The sequence below is a fragment of the Epinephelus fuscoguttatus genome, linkage group LG14, assembly GCF_011397635.1.
Source record: "Epinephelus fuscoguttatus linkage group LG14, E.fuscoguttatus.final_Chr_v1".
NCBI lineage: Eukaryota > Metazoa > Chordata > Actinopteri > Perciformes > Serranidae > Epinephelus > Epinephelus fuscoguttatus.
In genome coordinates, this window is record NC_064765.1 from 28,633,963 (window position 1) to 28,654,949 (window position 20,987).

Here is a 20,987-nt window from a genome sequence, read left to right on the forward strand (position 1 = left end):
TTGACCCCCAGGTTTAGAGCAAGGAGATTGGGTTAGATCTGATATTATATAACTGATGATTAAATAATGAATTAAAAGTATACATATTAGATGTTTGACACACTGCCATCATTAATTTCCTAGTTGGTCGAATGTTTTATCAGTTAGCTTATTAGCTGAATAGCAGATTGCATAATGTTAGCCAGAGTTCACTGAAATAAATCCCCGATCGGTGTCTAAAACAAACTGGCCTGCCGCTGACATGCTGAGGTGCTGCTCTGTCTGCGTCACATCTGATTAACTTCCCGAAAACACATCATAACATATTCAATTAAATATTCACAATGCTGTCAGTCAGTGAAATATGACTGAATAGCTCGGGTTCTCTTTGATAACGCTGATGTTTGTTGATGCCATTCTGCTTGCAGACCGCTGCAAACCAGCTGCTGATGGCAATAACAAGAAAGATCCCAGAAACACCCCCAGAGAGACATGAATGGAGAAACAGGGCCAGCTCCGCATGATGCTCTGATGTGGCGAATGGAAAGTTGCTCCATATTTGCATGAAGGGGGACTGTTGTTGTCTGGCAGTACAATATATGTCATTAGTTAATTAGATGGAGGGGGAAAAAAAGCACATCAGTCTATCAATAGCCACTTTGATCAATAAAACATGAAAAGCTTTGTCAGCAGTCGCTCATATTCTATAAAAAGAACCGAGGGTTGTTTTTTTTCTTTTCTTTTCTGTTTGATTACTGGAACTGAGAGACTGGATATCCAGTTGTTTTTCTCCACGTTTCTGAGTTAATGTGTGCAGATCACTAATATTTTTAATTAAGTTTGAACAATGGCTAAGTGCCTTGTTTTTTATGTCAGTATTAATCATCAGCTATTTTCTACTGTGGCCTCTTGAAACGATCTTGGTTTTTTTCTCCATTTTTTCTACGAATGATACGGTGCTTCAAGGGTGTCGATATCACACTGGCAATACTGACGTTTAATGCAGTTCCTTCCTGAGTAGGAGGTTCTATATTGTAAAAATCAGTGTTAAGTCTTTGCGTCTGTGACACATTGGTGTGTATCCTTGTATCACCCTGCGTCTCATTTCACCTGGGATCTCCGACAGTGATGCTGCATACGATGTAATTAAGAGCTTGTCATCTAAATTATCACCTGTTGTGTCGAGCAGTGCTTATGCAATAATCTTTAGCTGCTGAGGATTTTTGTGCATCATTAAACCCGGGCAGTGATTATAGATAATGCTGTATCAGTCTGTAATTCATTTGATGATAACATAATCTTTACATACAGTGCAATTAACACAACTGTGAGTCTGAGAAGAAAATGAAGAAAAAAAAACAAAAGAAAGAAGTGTTATTCTCATTACAGCAGTTAACATAATAAAAAGTCCCATGAAGCTGTTTTGCAGAAGCTTCCCGAGACAGCATGAAATGTCAGAGTACACCCACACTTTACATTGATTGTGCTTCTCCTTGCTGCTTCTGTAAAGAGCTTTTTTCAGGTAAAGATGGATTTCAACCTTTCAGATACTGTATTCAAGATCCCTTGCAGAGATACAGAGAGAGAGAGAGAGAGATAAAAAGCAGCTTAATGCACCCGTGTAATTTAAGAAAGGATTTCCTTAGATGGGATTTTGCATGCTAACAGTATCTAGAATTTTATGAAGTGCATCTAAAAACACAAGCCTTGAGAATCAAAATCAAAATAATACAAGCAATATTGACCAAAACCTAAGTTATCTGTTATTATATCCTATGTAGGAAATAGAAGATAAACTTTTAGGCTTCATTAGGTGTTTAGTGCATATAATGGACAGTTAAACCAAAAGCAGCATCAACAAAAGGTAACAAGTACCCACTGTAAAACATGGTGGAGCTGTGCAATGGCGCCCCGACAGGATTCTATTTCATATTACGTTACTACTGGTAGCTAACTACTGGTTGAGGTTGCACACAAGCTGTCTACTCAGCAAGTGGGTGAGAATGTTTAATTCATTCATTCATTCATTTTCTATAACCACTATCCTGTTGGGGGTCATGGAGAGGCTGGAGCCTGTCTCAGCTTGCACTGGGTGAGATTCACACCTATGGCCAGTTTTAGAATCACTGATTAACCTAGCCTGCATTTGGACTGTGGGAGGAAGCCAGAGTACCTGGAGAAATGGGGAGAACATGCAAACTCCACACAGAAGGGCTCCCCCACCGTGGGGTTCAAACCCCCTATCCTGGGTTTGAACCAGGAACTCTATTCCTGTGATGCGACAGTGTGAACCACTGCACCACTGTGCTGCCCAGAACGCTTACTATCATGTGAAATTTTCTTGTGAACAGAAGTAATGTCTGGTGTATCCTCTAGGTCCAACAAATATCTTAAATGCATTTTTCCTGACAAAACATTTGCAAAGTTGATTTTATGAACATTTTTAACCTGAATTGTTTATATCCACATTTGTCTTCTTCCTCCCTGCCTTTGTTAGTGTGTTGCAGCCTTTCTCTGTCCATTACCTCTACCTTTCGATCAGTGTGAAACAATTGGCAGGGATAAGGATGGCAGCTTTATTATATACACTGCCATTTAACACCACATTGTAATTAATTCTATGTTATTTTGCTGCACTGTGATACATTTTATGTTATCTCTCTGTAATGCTTTTTACTATGTTTCATTGCTGCACAATGTTCTATAATCTATGACATGTTGTTGTACTATACTTTACTTTATGTTATACACTACACTGCTACATTACTACACTACTACACCTTTTATACACCTATGTCTTATATCCCATACTATATCATATCGCTCATTGAAATCCGGCGCTTGGGCAAAAACTTGTGGTGTCGGAGGCAGACAATAAAGGTATCCTTTAAAGGAAATGACCACTTTAGAATGAAAATACAGACAGTACTTACTCACCCTCATGCCAACAAGAAGTCCAGTGTAGTTTTTTTTAATCCACAAAACTTGTTCGGGGTATCGGAGGATAACAACTACTAATACACTTGAAGTGCATGGAACCCATGTCCAAAATCATTTTCGCGCAAAACTCCAGAACGTTCAGAGACGTTTTTGTTCTTGAGTCTCGCGAGTTGCCATATTAACACAGCACGCCTGCAGGCTAACTGACCATGATGAGAAATGATGCTATAAAAGTGGAGTAAATTATGTCTTTTCATGTCAATTTTGCATGCCGCGGCTTCAGCTGAGTTTTATTACATTTTCAAAATGACTTTGGATGTGGGTTCCATGCACTTCAAGTGTATGGAAAAATCCAGCTAGCTGTTATCCTCTGATACCCCGAACGAGTTTTGTGGATTAAAAAACTACACAGGACTTCTTGTCGGCATGAGGGTGAGTAAGTACTGTCTGTATTTTCATTCTAAAGTGGTCATTTCCTTTAACGTTGGCATGATACGTAATTATAGTTTAATGGCACCTGGCAACATCAGGGTCAAATGTGGCAGGACAAGAATGAAAGTTAAGGTGACAAAAGTCTGAGTAGGGTGGGTGGGAGAGGTGGCGGATGGATCCAACAAACAGCGACTTTGACCTGGGGGAGCGGTGATCACATCCTGTAAAATTATAAAGCCAAACCCTGCTCTTTTTTTCCCTAAACCCAATCATATGCTTCTATTGCCTAAACCCAACCACTTGGGTTAGTTGTTGAAGGCAAAAGAACATCAATTTGTGTTTTGCCAACGTAGTGCATTGATTTTGTATGCATGTAAACAGTAAATGTCCTGTGAAAACGGAAGTGTATGTTGAAAGAAGACAATGCATGTAACAGGCATAACCTGACACAGTGTCCCAGAATGTCAACAACCAACACACCCAGGGTACCTTTCACATTGTATCTGGAGGTTTAAAGTCCATGACCAATATTTGACAGCATCATAATGAGAATGTGTTGATCATTGACTCTTGCACTATATTAATACAAACACTGAGTGCCATCACCTAATCATATCACGTATTAGCCTGGTGTACACAGTTTACATAGGCATGTTGACTCTGCTGCTACGGTATTAATCATGCCACTGTCTCTTTATCAGCACCACTCACTTTACCATGCCATTTGTCTCCAAATGCTCTTATGGAGTTTCTTTTTCAGTCTATTCTTATATGACTTTATATAATATAGTTATTTTTTGTATTTATGTTGTAATGTCATTTTCCAATGAAAATGAAAGTTGCTTAACCCAAAGACTAATGCAGGGGCCTTCTATACTAAATTTTAGGGCAATCTGACATGTTGTTTTGGAGATGTCTTGCTTTGGACTAAAGCATTTGACAGATAGACCAAACAAACCAATTAATAATTTTTCAGACCCCACCACTTGCTGAACAAACGCCGTCTCAGTGAGAACATCTGAACTGCATGAATATTATTAAAACAGTGAGCACATTTTAATGCGTCACTTTTCACAACTGGGCCAGTTGTAGACGAAAGTTGATAGCACATTAGATTTAACACATTAGATAGATTTGAAGTCCCGAGTCACTGCTCTGAGAGAACAAACAGCTGTTCAACCGAAACTGTCAACTCCAGTTACAGTAACTGTTTCAGTGTTTTTACTTTGCCAAAGGAAAAAAACATATCCAACACTTGTTTAGCAATCAGAGTGTACTAGATACATATTCCAGTGTTAAACAAATTTCCATTCATATGCCTTCATAATGAAAATCATAGATGACTCCATTTAAAAGACTGTCTGCAAATACGTCTACCACACAAGGCCTTGGGCTTTCAACAGGCTAAATAGAGAGAGTGAGATGGAAAGTACAAGTCATAAAACCATAGAAAGCTGAGAGTTTGTGGAGCGCAGCTGGGTTGTTTTTCTCATGGCTCATAGAAAATAGCCCGGCTGCCCTTCTATTCTCAATCAATACTTTTTAATCAAGGCAGGCATTCAGGCGGCTGCCATCTTTTTCATGATGACTGTATGCTGAGAGAACTTTTGCTTCAGCTGTCTGACACTCTCGAATGGGGGTTAACGCTGAGATAATTTTACATTTTGTAAGTGTTTGATGGGATGATGGTTCAGGAGTGATTGTGAGGTGTGGAATAATATGCACTTATGAGTCAGTGGTTGGGTTTTCTATCTGAAGTATAGAGCAAATTCGAACCAAGTATTCAGAGAATTGGCAAATTTGTGTGTTTTTTCTTTCCATTACTGTTATGCAAATTTTAGGAGTTGGTTCATTGAGATAAGCAGTGGGTGGCACTAATTCTCTAGTCAGGTGGCATTATACCACTGCAGAAGAAGAGGGTGCAAGGAGATGACGTAATTGAAAGAGTGCCAGTAAAACCTCAAACGAAGGAAAACAATTGATGAATAACAACAAAGAGTACACTGGACAATGGAAATAAAAAGTTCTGAACGACTATAATTATAGCTAGGTGCTCTTGGAGGAGTTCTAATAACAGCCCTGTGTGCGTAGGCCTACACAAGCATGTTAAAAGCCATCCAGAGATGACAAAGAGCGCTTGGCCTAATGGTATGTCATAAATGTATGTCAGATTTATTTGCTGAATCTGTTTCCTTTGCAATTACAGTAAAACTCCAATTAATAGCCTGGGCTATTATTTGCGTAAATCATTGAAATTGACAGGCCTATATTTGGGACAGGCATCTCTATGGGACAGGCCTTTAATTCTTAAGAGAGAGAGAGAGTTACGACACCTGGCATACCGACACAACACCACTTTATCCTGTTAAAACAATACTCACAACTTGGATTAATTTTTATCAAAAACCCTTTTGATTCTTTTGATCTGATGATCTTTATGGACTTAAGGAATATGAATAATTTATAAGATAATCAAGAAATAGACACATCAATTGAGGCAGCCAACAACCTGGTTTAATACATCCAAAGAGCTTCTATAAAAACAGCAATTGCTTGGTTACCAGACTATGCTTCTAATTTAGACAGGCATTTATTTGTCAAAATGTGCAGCCACACTGGGCTAGTAAAAGGGATGGGACATTTAATTTGGACCAGGCTTTTAATGGTAATCCCATTTACTTGTTTTTGTTAATCCAACTGTTTTACCTCCCCCAAGTGTCACAATTTTTTTTTTGCGATGTTGGATGTTGGTAGATGGGTCCAACAAACCTCAACTTTCACCCAGGAAAGCGGTGTTTGTGTCCAGTATGATGAAAAGCCAAAACCTGTTATTTTTTCCTAAACCCAACCATGTGCTTTTGTGCCTAAACCTAACCGTGTGCATTACTTTTTGGAGGACAAAAAAACATCAATTTGTGGTGTTGTACCAAGGACAACACTTTTAACATTAGCCATTTTTAAACAGGAATTGTGCAAATTTGCAGGAAAGCCCAATCAGTCTTTTTTCAGCATTGGCAGTATAAAAACAAAATTGGGGAGTGCTGCAAAATGCCAACTACCTACTTTTGTTTATACAGAATGCACCTTTTTCAGGGCAATGGGGGGCGTGAGCAAGTAACAAAACATGTAGCTCAGTGTGTGACGTAAACAGTGATGAGGGCGGGAAGCCATGGCTGGTCAGTCCTTCGGCGATTATCTCGTAAGTCGTCTCGTCCTTCACTGTCCCCTTCATCTGACGGTTAATGGCCTCTTCGTTTGCGGGGCAAGGAGGGCACGTAATTCTTTGTCTCCCCAGTTGCTCATCTTTACCTTTACAGTGTCTGTCAGGTTTGCATTTCCCTCTTGCTACTAGCTGCTCGCTAATTCCTGCTATCAGCTGTTTCCTGCTTATCCACCGCCAGTGGGTCGCACATGTGGCAGCTCCTCCCACAAGTCATCAACAGCCCCTCCTGTTGCGGAAGGCCACCTTGGTCTGTTTAAACTAAAAGGGTTCCGCCAATATGACTACCCTACGAGGCGGAAAATTGGGCACCTTGGATCAACTCGCCAATCCGGCTCTGTGTGTCTAAACGCTTGCAGCTGGCCGGCAAAACGGCCCAACATTCACGGAAAATGTGGCAGTGTAAAACGGGCTATTGTCTTGACACGGCACCCCAAAATATCAACAACAAATGCACCCACGGTACCTTGAACGTCATACCTTAATGTGGAAAGTTCCTGATCAAATGTCGATATGTGACAAGGTTGGAGTAAGAATGTGTTGGGATGACACATCATTTGGCTTTGTTGTTTGGCTTAGTTTTGCTAGCTCTTGGACTGTTGCTTCAAGTACAGTCTGTACTTCTGCATTTTTGTGTTGCTTGCCACCCCTCAAACGTTTTCAGAAACATGTTTTGGCTCACATTTAACTGTGATACAAGATTGTTTGTCACCAGCCAACTGCCACTGCATTGTGTCAAATAGGCGACTTCATGTTACATCACCTACCAGTGGTAGTGTTTATTCATCCACTGTGTCACAGTGCATTCTGATAGTTCTGATTTTCAACCTCTTGGGCAAAAGTTAATGCCACAGTTCTTTGGCACCAATTCAAAAAGTATCTGCATCTTTCTACTGCTTAGACAGCCTCGTTTTATGGAGAGAGCATCTTTCCAGTGGTGATGTACGTCTCGCGACAATAACTAATATAACTGACTGGTTTAATTTCATACCATTTTACATGTCTTCCCTGGTCACTACGTTTACTTCTTTAGAGCTTAAAATTGTATCATAATTGCATAAATAAAATAACTTGAAAGGCCATTCCTGTATTGAAATTAAATTCAACACTACTCCATGACAACACAGAGCTTTTAGATGAACACATCAACCACACTAAGCCTAATTATGGAGCCACCAGGACATTTTGAGTACATTTCTGTGAAATGACTTTGCTGCTCTCCAAAATTTGTAATGTATCAGCGCTAAACATTTTGGCAGCCTGTCTGACAAAATAAATGTTTGATGATAAGTGTTCATACGTTTGATGTGTAATTATGCCTGCATAATTGTTTGAGTTTCTCTAGTTCATCTAATCACTTTGCTGCTTTTCCCCCTCTTACTACTCAACACAGTTTTTATCAGTGTACTAAGTGTGTTGATGTTGTGGATTGATATTATGACTGTTGAAAAGGTTGCGTGTCAGCACAGAGGTGATTCCAAAATGATCGAGATGCCTACTTGATCAACACTTAATATTGCTGATATGTGTGTTAGCCTTTGTGTGTAGTGCCTCCTAGTGCATAGATGCTGGCGAAGACAATTTGATGACGTGAAACAAATACATTTTCCCAGGTTGCCTGGTAACCAAACTTTTCAGTCTGTGTTTTTGGGAGGATTCAGTGTCCCACAATCACCCATGGGATCAATTTTAGACCCCAAATGCTCTGCAGGAAGTTTTCCAACTAGTCTGGTTAACACATTGACTCAGAAGAAACTGAGGGGGAAGAATGAGCGTGTCAGTCTCTGAATTGTAACTCCCAGCTGGATATATCAGGAATGTTTGATGGATACAATATAATTTGGTAAGAATTACAGCAGTGCCTGCAGACTTACAGTAAAATGGCTGCAAACAATCACTGGCAGTTACATCTGAATAAAATAAGCTCTAATTTAATTGATATAGCGAATTAAAAAGATGCTACACTCATATACAAATAGCTAATTGTGTCTTAATTTCCATTTCTGGTGTGACTGCAATGAGGCTAACAATCTAGGAATAATGTGTGAACATTCACAAATCAGAATAGAATGGGACTTTCCTTTTCCTCTCATTCTGCTGCCATGATGTGAATGCAACATTAACAGCCCTTTCACACCAGCACTTAATTTGGTGGAATCACCTAATTTTAATGCAGTCTCAGGGGTCAGTAGTCCTGCAAGTAAATTTGTTCAGTCATTTAATGTGTAGTGCAACTTTGGTGACATAGAATTTCCAACTGTTGACCAACAGCAAGCCATCTTCATAATGCTGTCCTTTGAGGGAATACAACAGACTAGGGTGACCATATTTTGATTTCCAAAAAAGAGGACACTCAGCCAGCCACGACTACTTAAATGATACTTGCAGTTTACTCAAAGATGCCTTATCATTTTAATATATTTAAAATGTATATGTATGGATAGAAAATTCAGTTTTATTACAAAATAATATCTCTCAAAGACAGAAATTCAGACAGGCCTCTATAGGGGACACATACACACACTAGAGTGTGGCTACCCAATCCGAGCCCGATGGTAACCGACGGGTTGGACCGGGTTTGGTCAGAAATGTAGAGCTACATTTTTGACCAAACCCGGCCCGACCCGTTATAGCTATATAAATTGTATTCAGGCTCAGGTCGGATTCGGTCAGCTTTCAGTAAAAATGTAGTGTAAAAATAAATAAAATCCTATTGTCTGTCCTGTTTATTGCTTGGGCACTGTTATTTACGTGACAACACCTGAACATAACACACACAGACACACATTGGCTGTTTGTTTCTACCTCTCTCCTCGCTGGAAGTCTCGGACCTCCAGCTGCCCGCCTCCGCCTTGATTAAACGCTGAAAATAAAATAAAAGAGGGAGACAGGTTTTTCCTGTTTTATCTTATTTTGTATTATGTCTCCCTCTCCTCTCGCTGGAAGCATCGGACCTCCCGCCGTTCGCTCCCATCTCAAACACGGAGGTCTCACTGTTAAATAGCCTGTAACCGTAACAACTGTGTGACACAAACTCAGTGCTTTGGTCATTAAATAATGTCGGGCTCAGTTCGGGTTCGGCAGAAATATGAGGCCTGTGCCGCGCTCTCACACAAACACACGGAAAACCAGACATTATCATCAGTTTATAAACCCCACCCGGACACCCCGGACGGGACGTGAAAAGTGGACATGTCCAGGCAAAAGAGGACGTTTGGTCAGCCTACAACAGACTGGCATTGCGTCAATGCCTTGCCCCCTTTTGGGGCAAAGAATCGCACTGTTGCACAAGCAAGGATACAGGAAAATGTGCAAAATGATGCTGTTGACAGCTAGCTTGAGTGGGAGGCTGCTGCTGTACAGTATAGCAGCATTAGACTACCATCTCCAACTAAATCTCAACCTATGTTAGATCAGCAGTTAGCTATTAACAGGTCACTTAATTACAGACATCCCTTGGCCTAACACTACCTGGTGATTCAGTCAAATATGTATATCTGTCTAAGCAATATCCGGCCACTGTGTTGGGTCATTGATCCATTTGGATGGGGTAAGACTGAGGGTACATGACAGCAATCAATCCTTAATTTATTGTGGTACAGCAAATATTTAGGTTCAGACAAGGTTGCAAAAACATTATGAGACATCTCTATAAAACACGTGTGTTTGAGAAAAAATAAATGCATACAGACGTGTCAAAATCACAATCCAAACACCTGTCAAATTGCATTGACATGTATGGGATCTTCTGTTCTCTATCTCCTCAAAAGGTGCACAACCTTGACGTTTTGCAAAGTACCCATATGTGACGGTCTGGTCTATGGAGAGCCAGAGAGTCCAGTCTGGAGAAAGCACTCATAGCTATTACCTGTCTTGCACCATTCACTTATATTTAATCTACTTCTGCCAGGGTATAAACTGCTCCACCAAAAAAATGCATGGCTTCTAGGCATTAATGAAAGTTTATGGACAAAAAGGCTTCTCGAAAACAACGTCTTAAAATGTGTGAATGTATGTTTCCTTTAGTAACCAAGCTTTTCACTCAGAGAGCTATTATAACAATGATAGTGACTGACTTCCATTAGCATGTCCCAGGTCAGCTGTTAGCTCACATGCTACAGTAGTTAACCAACTAGCCATGTAAAAAGTCCCCATGTCGCTAAGCCTTGAGCATCACTTACTGGGAAAGGACAGATTAACTTCATGGTGCCACTTTCTGGGGTGATAGTACACCAAGTCAAGACTCTGGCAAGCCTTCTTGGTATATTATGGTGATAATGACAAGGATACGTCCTCTGACCATACAGTAAGGTCCTGCTTCATTGCACACTGCCTTTTGAAGGTGAAAAAATATAACATAAATACTCCAAAACCTAATGCCAATGAAAACTACAATGTCATGTATGTTCATCTACTCTGGCTTACATGGTTGTAATTACTGGCAATAGTATTTGCACTTGTTGAATTTGGAAATCAATGTTTCACGCCAACCAGCTATCAAGTCAGCTACCTCTACAGCTAACTCTACAGGTATAGCTACATGTATCTATACTTGTCTGGTATTTCTTGTGGGGAGTAGCCAGTGGTGCCCCAAGAAATTTCAGTTCAAGGGGCCCTTGAAAATGGCCATGCCAGTTGTTCCTAGCTTTGGAGCAGGTGTTCATTCAAATATGAAAACCATTAAAAGTCACTGACTAAGTGACTAAGATACTGGAGAATTCACAGATATAACATATCATATCACAAGCCAACCAGAACAATTTCAAGCATTTGAGGGCACTGGTTCGTTCATCACAAGTTCTTGCTCCCAGGCATCCACTTGGTTAAAAAGGTTAGCACGTGTACACCATCAGTGACACCATGTGCTTCAGTTCACCTGAGACATCTGCTTCATTTCTTTCTTCCTACTTCCATCCCTCCAGTGTATCTGTATCCATCAAAGAAAACCCCCATGTAATACTTCATTAAATCACAGCCTACTGAAACACAAATAAAAGTATTTCTGGGTAGCAGCACACCGCGGAACCTCAGGCACTGTCTAACCACCCGACGCTTTCCTTGTCTCCACCGTAATGACGCAAGCATGAGAAACAACATGCATGATCACAGGGCTGACTTACAGTTTCATCCACACATGAGAGGCAGGTGAACGTGATTCATAAATCAGACAGCTCCAGGGGTCGCACAGCTAATACACAGGAGTACTTAGACCGTTGAAAGATCATTGAGTAAGGGGCTGATGTGATCCTGCACTCTTTATCCGTGGGGCTTGTGCTACTGTTCATCAACGAGGGTGACAGTTTTGGGACAAGTTCATAAACAGCTGCTGGAGGAGGCTGAGCTATTCAGGGATCTCACCATCCAGACATTTTCTGATCAAAGCTCAGTCAGAAGAGGTAAAAAAATATTTTCCAGCACAGAAGATTCTTTGCTACAGTTTCATCAGCCAGCTTTTATATAATCTGCACGACTGTGGGATGTAGCAGATTTTGTTTGACTGTCAAGTTTGCTTTAGTTCTTTGAACTCAATTTGTTTGGGTAATGTTTAAAGCACATCACATATTTCCCCATATTCTTTTCATAGATCTCTCAGGAAAGGCTTCCAAGCACGCCCACTCTCGAAAGATATCTGCAGAGGAAACAATACATCTCTGCGTTATTCAAAAAAACGATGGCACATCACTTTCATTGCAGTGGGTCATGTGCCCCACAGTTCTATTTTCTTCCTGTCACAGAAAGTAGGCCTTTTGCTTCTTCACAATATACAGTTTTATTCTGTGTTCAACAGTGCATCCAAGTGGGATTCCACACTACATATGTCCCACCAGCTGATTTATGTTCCAGGCACTGAGCTACTCAGTTGATAAAGAAAGAGAGAGGACATGAAAAATGACAACCAATACCAGCCTGTCTTGAAGTTACATTACCACTGGACGATTCTGTAGCATACAATTTACATCCAGTGCTAACAGTCAGTGGCAATGCAGGATGCTATACCCTTTACTTAGCATTAAAGTTAGGGTTTGGATGGACATGTAGCACATCAGATTTTAAATACAGGAGACTGTCCATGTCCCATCAGGGCTAATGTTCACTTTTTTCAACAGTTACTAAAATCTTTCCTGAACCATCTGTATAGCCCCGTTTTCACCAAACACTTTCAGTATGGTACCTTTGGAACCAAAGGTAAAGTAACCCTTCAAATATGGTACCTAGACCCTAGCGTTTCCACTGCAAATAATACTCTTAAATGTGGGCGGGGTTGTTGTAACTCACTGCTCCGTCCACTCATTGTATTTCATTACCAGTGACACAGATGGAAGTCTGCTCCTTGTTTATCGTCCATAGAACAGGGTTGTACGCAGACATTTTCAGCCCACAGGAACGACACTCCACGACATGTAAGGATTACAATATATGCAACTCACATAACCCAGCTGATATTACTATATATAAATGTGTGAAGATCCACTCATTACTGGGGGTGTAAATCACCAGCTTCATCACAATACGATATTATATATCGATTTGTTTGGATGACGACACGATGTTTGCCGATATCACAAAGTCTGTCACGATACGATTTTGATTCGATTCGATTCAGGAGCCTGCGATCGATATGACGCGATATCATATGCCCATCTAACACAATCATTTACATCAACTCACAAAAACAACTAGAATATGATTTGACCACTTTATTTCTGAGCTCTGTTTGTTGTTTGAGTGGAGGCGCGCTTGCCCAGAAATGGTGACACGAACGTGCTATGTGAATTTCAAAATAAATGTGTATCTTTAAGATGAGGATATGGATCGATGTTTTCATTTTGCATCGGATCGTTAATCGATGTATTGATGTAGATCGATGTATCGTTACACCCCTACCCTACTCATTACTAAAAGTGTATGTCATATAAAAACTAAAGTAATGGTCAAAGTTCATTCATTCATTCATCTTCTAACTGCTTCATCCTCTTGAGGGTCGCGGGGGGGCTGGAGCCTATCCCAGCTACATCGGGCGAGAGGCAGGGTACACCCTGGACAGGTCGCCAGACTATCGCAGGGCTGACACATAGAGACAAAAACCATTCACGCTCACATTCACACCTATGGACAATTTAGAGTTATCAATTAACCTAGTCCCCAATCTGCATGTCTTTGGACTGTGGGAGGAAGCCGGAGTGCCCGGAGAGAACCCACGCTGACACGGGGAGAACATGCAAACTCTGCACAGAAGGGCTCCCACGCCCGGGATCGAACCGGCAACCCTCTTGCTGTGAGGCGAGAGTGCTAACCACCACACCACCATGCTGCCCTAATGGTCAAAGTTGTTAAAGTTAAATTTAAGGTGTGTTGATGGATTCACGTCGTCGACTCATGTTGACGAGTAACATTACAAGTTGACATTCCACGTAAAAAGTCGCCAGCAGTCAGCCCAATGAATTAAGTTATTTTTTACTACTGCTGCAAAAGACAGCAAGCATCCTTTCATTTTATAGTTACAGTCTTCTAATAAAACTATGAACAGTAGTTACATAAGCCTCAAAACCAGCCACAGCTCAGCTCTGAGAAGAGTGTTCATCCGCTATTGACCAATCAACAGACTGCAGTGTTCACAGCTCCACCTTTTAGCACCAGATCTATGTGTTAGGTACCCCAACAAATGGGGAACCAAAAATGGGGAAGGTACGGAATGGTTCCATTGGTACCATCCACAACTTTTAATAGTGGAAACATAAAAAATGTGTACTGAACTGAACTGAACTGTACTGTACTGCTCGGTGGAAACAAGGCATGAGTTACCTAACTTTAACCATACCGTAGCCAAAGTTTAATAAGCCAGCTCATATGGAATGTATTGTTATGTAAATGTAATGCTTTACCTTGTCAGTCTTCAAAAGGAAACTTAGCATAGCTGGGAATGGGGAGCGATGATAAAAACTACCCCCCTAGGAGAACATAGACTCTACAGGTGGATGCTTGGGTGATGGGGCATATAGAGCTGATGGCATAAAGTAGCTTGTAAGTTTTAGTTGCCATGCACAGATATTGTAGAAAAAAAAATCATTTGAAAATATCTTGGCATTTCATGTTAAAAACATTACTGGTTATAATCCATGGTTTTGCAGATTTAACCAATATAAACACTCTGTGTGGTGATCAGATTGCCAAAACACCTGATATGCTGTTAGCATCCTCTGTGCTTTAATCCAAGGAGCACTTGTATACAGGCACATTTCAAAGTGAATCTGAATGATAAGCAGCCATGCAAATAACGCATGTACCAAAACAAATGTCAGGCTGTGCCATCACAGCTCAAAGAAGCACCCATCGTACACCATCTGACAACTCGAGCTCACCCTTAAACCCTCCAAAATCCATTCAAACATCAAACATCATGTCAGCCTCTCAATAGCAATCACGCTCCCTGAAATAGCTGGATGAGTTTTTATTTCATTTGACTTGGAATCAACAAAACTAGTACTTGTTAAACTGGTGGCTCGTTATTCAAAAGTAACAGATGTCAACACAGTCATGACTTCAAAAACAGGAAAATAAAATTGAAAATTGAACATGAAAAATAGTCCATACAACCCTTTAGTCAAATAGCCCCAGCTCATTACAGTGTAATACAATCAGCCCTCAGAGAGTTAGACTTCACTTACTCAATAAGTTGAGGAGTGACATATTGAGACCACATCAATATTCCATTGCCTATTATTAAAATTCATATTATGGAGGATGGAGTGTGTGTGTGTGTGTGTGTGTGCCGGGGGGGGGGGGCACTGAAAGAAGATCTTTATTTGGCAAATCAATTAGTCTGTGTTTAATGTGATAGACTGAATATTGTCCTCCTCCAGGCAAGGAGCCTGTTTCTGGAAAGACACAAAGCAGCAGGAGAATTAGACATTTCCTCGAGGACTACATCACTGATTGTTACTACTACTGATATTCACTGATTATTTACAAATGATGCAGTGATTTTGTTTTTGATGTTATAAAGACTGTGGTTAACACATTTCTTATGAATAATCAGCTGTGTTCCTGTGAAATGGCCCCCAAATCTGTGACAATAGAATAAATGAACGCTTTATAAATGTTACAATACTTGTTGATATAGTGTTTCTGAATGGAGTAATGCTTGCATGTAATACACACAGACCCAGGAGGCACTTAAGCATATTTATAGAGCCTCTACTTGTGTTCCTCCATAAATGTCTTATTTACATCCTGGATAAATACAATGCATATAAGTATATAAGTATATATATATAGTTATTGAAGGTCATTCAATATGTGTTTTTCAAACAGTCCTACTGTATTATAGAACACGTTTCTCCATTATCTTACTATATAATGACGAAAACTCTTTCTGTGTGTGTTTCTGCTCCACATGGCGCTTTGGAAAGCAGAGCTAGATGATAAACAAACATGGCACCACACCGGTAAGGTAAGACAACACGTTTCCATGTCATTTTCTATATGTTCTCTGACATTTATCCTGACGATATGAGGCGGTCTTTGTGGAAAAAAAGCTTGTTTAGTGGACTAACTTTGCAATTGAAGGTATGCCTGTTCACTTACGTTTTAACAGGTCTGACGCTACTAATGCGCCCCGGCTGTATCTAGGCTAACGGCTAACATGCTAACTATTATTTTTATGTCACTAGTCACTTGAAACAAATTTAGGACAATAGGAGACAGGTTGAAATAAACCAGAATTTCCCTTTAAGATCGATCTCTTCCTAGGAAGTTTGACCGATCTGCCTGAAACTCGGTGAACATAATCTAGGGACCAATATCTAAAGTTCCCTCTTGGCAAAAGTTGGAAAACTTACTAAAACTGAGCTTCTATAAGGCAATGAATATTGCGGAGGGCGTGGCTCATCACATAAAGGTGTATAACATCTCAAGGGTTTCACCCATCACCACGCAACTTTGTAGGCATATGACCACACATAATCTGAGGGGACCCCTCCATTATTGACCCCATCAAACAAAATGGGGGCGCTAGAGAGCTCATTTCTTATCTAGGCCTGACTGCCATATCGATTTTTACTAAACTTGGTAGATATGTAGAACAGGACACCTCAAGGTGACTGGAGAAATTTAACTCTAATTGGCAACTGGGTGGTGCTATAACAACAGAAAAATGCTTAAAAATCGCTGTGGCTCCCCCTGTGGTCCAATGTTGTTGTTTTATTTCTCATTTTTGGTATGACTAAGTCATGATACGGTATGCTGTACATAATCACGGAAACTGTCAGTGTGTCATTCTGTCAGTCAGTCATTCTGTCTGTCCCATGTTTTTCTACTCACTGACGTGGTCAATCTATGTGAAACTGCACATAGGCATTGAGGACTGGCATAGGTAGAAGGTGACAAAGCTACCAATGGGTATGGGCTAGTAATACAAATATGTAAAGAATTCCACTTGTATTCTTATTTCAAATGCATGACTAAATGGACTTGGCTAACAAAGCAACGTAAAGTAAATACACATTACGGAATTTAGGTATAGAGATGTTTCCTTCTTTGAAATCCTCTGCACTGTCCTGGAGATACATTAGTAGGTAAATGTGATTTGTTTAATGCAAACTGAAACGAATGTGAAACCTAGTTTAGTAGTTTATATGGCAACACATCACACAGCTCATTGCTTTTATTATTTGGTTAATTAGCACAAGCCTTAGCAATACTGCTCTTTGTCTGTGTCCTCTGCGCCCATGAGCATGATTCAGTGAATGAGTAACAAAGATATCTGAAAATTATTTGGACTATTCAGGAAGATCAGCCAGCATGATGAGGCCAAATCAAATCCTCTGTGAGTCCAGTATAAACTCATTTTCTCATATATTTGAATAAACACTTGCCCACCCTGCCAATGAAACACAATTTACAGTCTGTCTGTGTTTTCACTTGACCCTGCTTGTCCTTCACAGTGCCCTGGGATTCTCAACCTATAAAACAGGTATTATTATCCTCAGATAGTGACGTAATTTGGCGGAATATTCTACAAGGACCCTGTGCCTGGCATCGGTACTAAGGGGAATGTCACGGCCCTAACCTCATCTCCAGCTATCATTGGCTCTGTGTTCATATTCACCAGGAAGCAGAGCAGAAAGGAGGGAAATCATGGGTGAGGCAGACAGACAGAGTGATGAGGGAAAGAAGGAAGGAATAAAAGACAGAAGAGAGGAAGGAATGAAGGGAGGAGGAAAGAGAGAAGAGGAAGGGGGGTCAAAAGAGGGAAAAAACAAAAGACAGACGAAGGAAGGAAGAAAGGAAGGAAGGAAGGAAATATGTAATGAGTAGAGAAGGAAAAAAGGAAGGCGGGAAGGCAGCAACAGAAGACATATGAAAGAAAGGTATTAGGAAGGAAGGATGGAATTAGGAGAGACGGGAGAGGAGGAAGAAGAAAAGGAGTAAGGGAAGGAACAGAAGACAGATAGAAGGAAGTAGGAGAGATGGAATAAGGATGGAGGAAGAGGTGGAAGGCAAGACAGAAGAAAGGAAGAAAGAACAGAAGGAAGAAAAATAGAAAGGGAGGGAGAAGAAAAGATGGAATAAGGAGGGAATGGAGAGGAGGAAGGAAAGGAAAAGGGTAAGACAGAAGCAAGCAGGAAGGAAAGATGAAATTAAGGAAGGAAGGAAGGAAGGAGGGGGGGAGCAAGGAAGAAAATATGTTATGAGTAGAGAAGGAAGATGAGGAAGGGGGGAAGGTAGGAAGAAGGGGGGAAGGAAGAAGGAAATTAAGAGAAGGCAGAAGCAAGGCGGAAGGACATAAACAACAAAATACACAAGGAAGTGGGGGAACAAAACGAAGGAAGGAGGAAAGGAGTGAAAGCAGGAACAGAAGACATGAGAAAGAGGGGAATGAAGAAGGAAAGATGGAATGAAGAGAGAAGGAAGAAGCGAAGGAGGGAAGGAAGGAACAGAAGGTTGAAGGAACAGAAGACGGAAAGATGGAAAGTGGAGGGAAGGAGTGTAGGACGGAGGGTTAAGTAACAAAAGACAAAAGGAAGAAAGAAGAAAATATGGAATAAGGAGGGAATGGAGAGGAGGAAGAGGGGAGGGACAAATCAAAAATTGATGGAAGGAAGGAAGGAAGGAAGGAAGGAAGGAAGGAAGGGATGAATGAAGGAAAGGGGGAAGGGGGGAAGCAAGGAAGGAAATATGTTATGAGTAGAGAAGCAAGATGAGGAAGGGGGGGTAGGAAGAAGGGGGGGGGTGGAGGGAAGGAAGAAAGGGCAGAAACAAGGCAAGGCAAGGCAATTTTATTTCTATAGCACCATTCATACACAAGGCAATTCAATGTGCTTTACAAGGGAAATACGTTAAGATAAAACATTAAAGGAACAATAGATCATTAAAAACAAAAGCTAAAAGCAAGAAAAATAGTGCAGAAAATGCATTTAAAAGGCAAACATGAAGCAAAAGCAACAGCAGACAAGGAGGAAGGGAAGATGAAATAAGAAGGGAAGGGAGAGGAGTAACGGGGATGCACAGAACCAAAAATGGAAGGAAGGAAAAAGGAAGGAGGGAGGGGAGAGGGGGAAGGGGTGCAAAGCAGGTGAAAAACGATAGAAAGAAAGGGAAGGAAGGAAAACCGAAAAGAAGGGAGGAGGGGGAAGCAGGGAGGGAAATATGAGTAGAGAAGGCAGATGAGGAAGGAGGGAAGGCAGGAAGAAGGAAGGAAGAAAAGACAGAAGCAAGAGGGAGGTAAAGAATTGAAATAAGCAGGAAGGGGGAGAGGGTAGGAACAAAAAAAGGAAGGAAGTAAGGAGGCTGGAGAGATATAAGGGGCTCAGTGAAAGCTGATTCCTTCCTCCCCCGTCCCACTGTCTGAATATATATGCATAAGGACGGCTGGCCCTCTGTCCTTTAAAATTACTCCTGAAGACAGGAAGAAATAACATTTAGGACTGAAACAAGAAAAGAAGTATTGACAGACTAATCATCTTGGACATTTTAGTTTTACTTTGTATTTACTCTTCACCCTAAAGCAACTTTGATAAGTCTAATCAGCCCCTAGCGGGATCCCAACACTGAACGACTCCATATGCCTCACGCCCTGACGCTGACATGCGTAGGCTGAGGAATTACACAGGAAACACGATCCTGTCACGACAACTTTGCAGGACTGACACTTTAAAAGCTTTTCGAAAGTGATGTCAACATTCGTATAAAACAGGCAGCCATCCAGGCGATCACCTTGTTTTTTTCATCGCCGTGGCTAAATAACCTGTTAATGCAACACTGCAGTGCGCACGCCGCAGTAGTTGGCAGCATTCAATGAAGGTCGCAAGTGGCTCTCTCTTATGCAATTAACCCAGTTTCTCAGTGAGACGGCAATCTATGGGGAAGCAATTAAAATCCAAATTCTTCCCAGTGTGTGGACTTCACAGAGGAAAAAAACCTTGGACAGACCAACATTTGTTTGGAGGCGTTGATTAACAATTTTCTTTAGATATCCGAATTCTAAAAAAGAAAAGGTTAAAGAAGGAAGGAGGCAATGCAAGGAAAGAAAACAAAATATGCAGGATGGAAGAGTGGATTAAACTAAATGAGACGGAAAGAAGGAGGAAGTGAGAACAGAAGGAGCAAAATGACATTTGGGAATTGTCACTTGACTCTTTTCTTTCATCTGAACCATGATTTAGCTAAAAATCTATTATTCTGTGTTCGATACTGAACCGATTTTTTAATTTATTCCCCAATTATTTGTTCATGAATGCAAGGCAGCTCATGCATAAAATCGTATCAGCTCACTTGACTCTTAAAACAAACACAGCCAATAGAAAAGAAGATGCTCCCTCCATCTATGTATTTGTTCTCAAACCTGACTCTGCGTGTGCGTGTGTTGTGTGTGAGCGTACTGTGTACTGACCTTGAATTCCTCCTGCGGGCAACAAACAATCCCAAGTCTTTTCCCCTCCTCCCACAGATGAAGGTTGCAAGGTGAAGTCTCTGTGTGTGCCGAGGAAGAAGTCCTCCACCTCCTCCGTTCACTCTTTCACCTGCAGGAAAACAATGAGGAGAGGCAGAGAGCAGTGATATGAGAAATGGCACATATGTCAGACTTTTGTGTGGCATCTAATCCTTTTATTTTAGAGTAGACAGAACACTGGGTCGGCCCAAACCCTGACTGAGGTCTGGAGTTAGATCCATGCTCTGAGGGTAGCATTGTGTTATAAAAGTGTTTGTTTTCTACAGTTATTTTTTTGATGATTATTGTGATAAATATCTGCGTTTGCTGAGTTGTTTCAGAAAAGAAAAAGGCATAGTGTCACACAGGAGGGATTTTAATTCAGCAGGGTTCCTTAGAGCTTTTATAAATTGGGTTACTAAATCAAAAAGAGCTTTATATATATATATATATATATATATATATATATATATATTGCAAACACTC

At 40.8% G+C, this 20,987-nt stretch overlaps 1 protein-coding gene across 1 annotated transcript in view; it reads right to left on the minus strand.

The window, feature by feature from the left end:
- LOC125901259 (leucine-rich repeat and fibronectin type-III domain-containing protein 2) overlaps nucleotides 1–20,987 on the minus strand; it is a 193,637-nt gene that overhangs the window by 96,008 nt on the left and 76,642 nt on the right. Inside the window, exon 2 of the mRNA XM_049596827.1 lies at nucleotides 20,463–20,592. The gene's annotated coding sequence lies outside the window, so the exon portion shown is untranslated. The remainder of the gene's footprint in view (nucleotides 1–20,462; nucleotides 20,593–20,987) is intronic.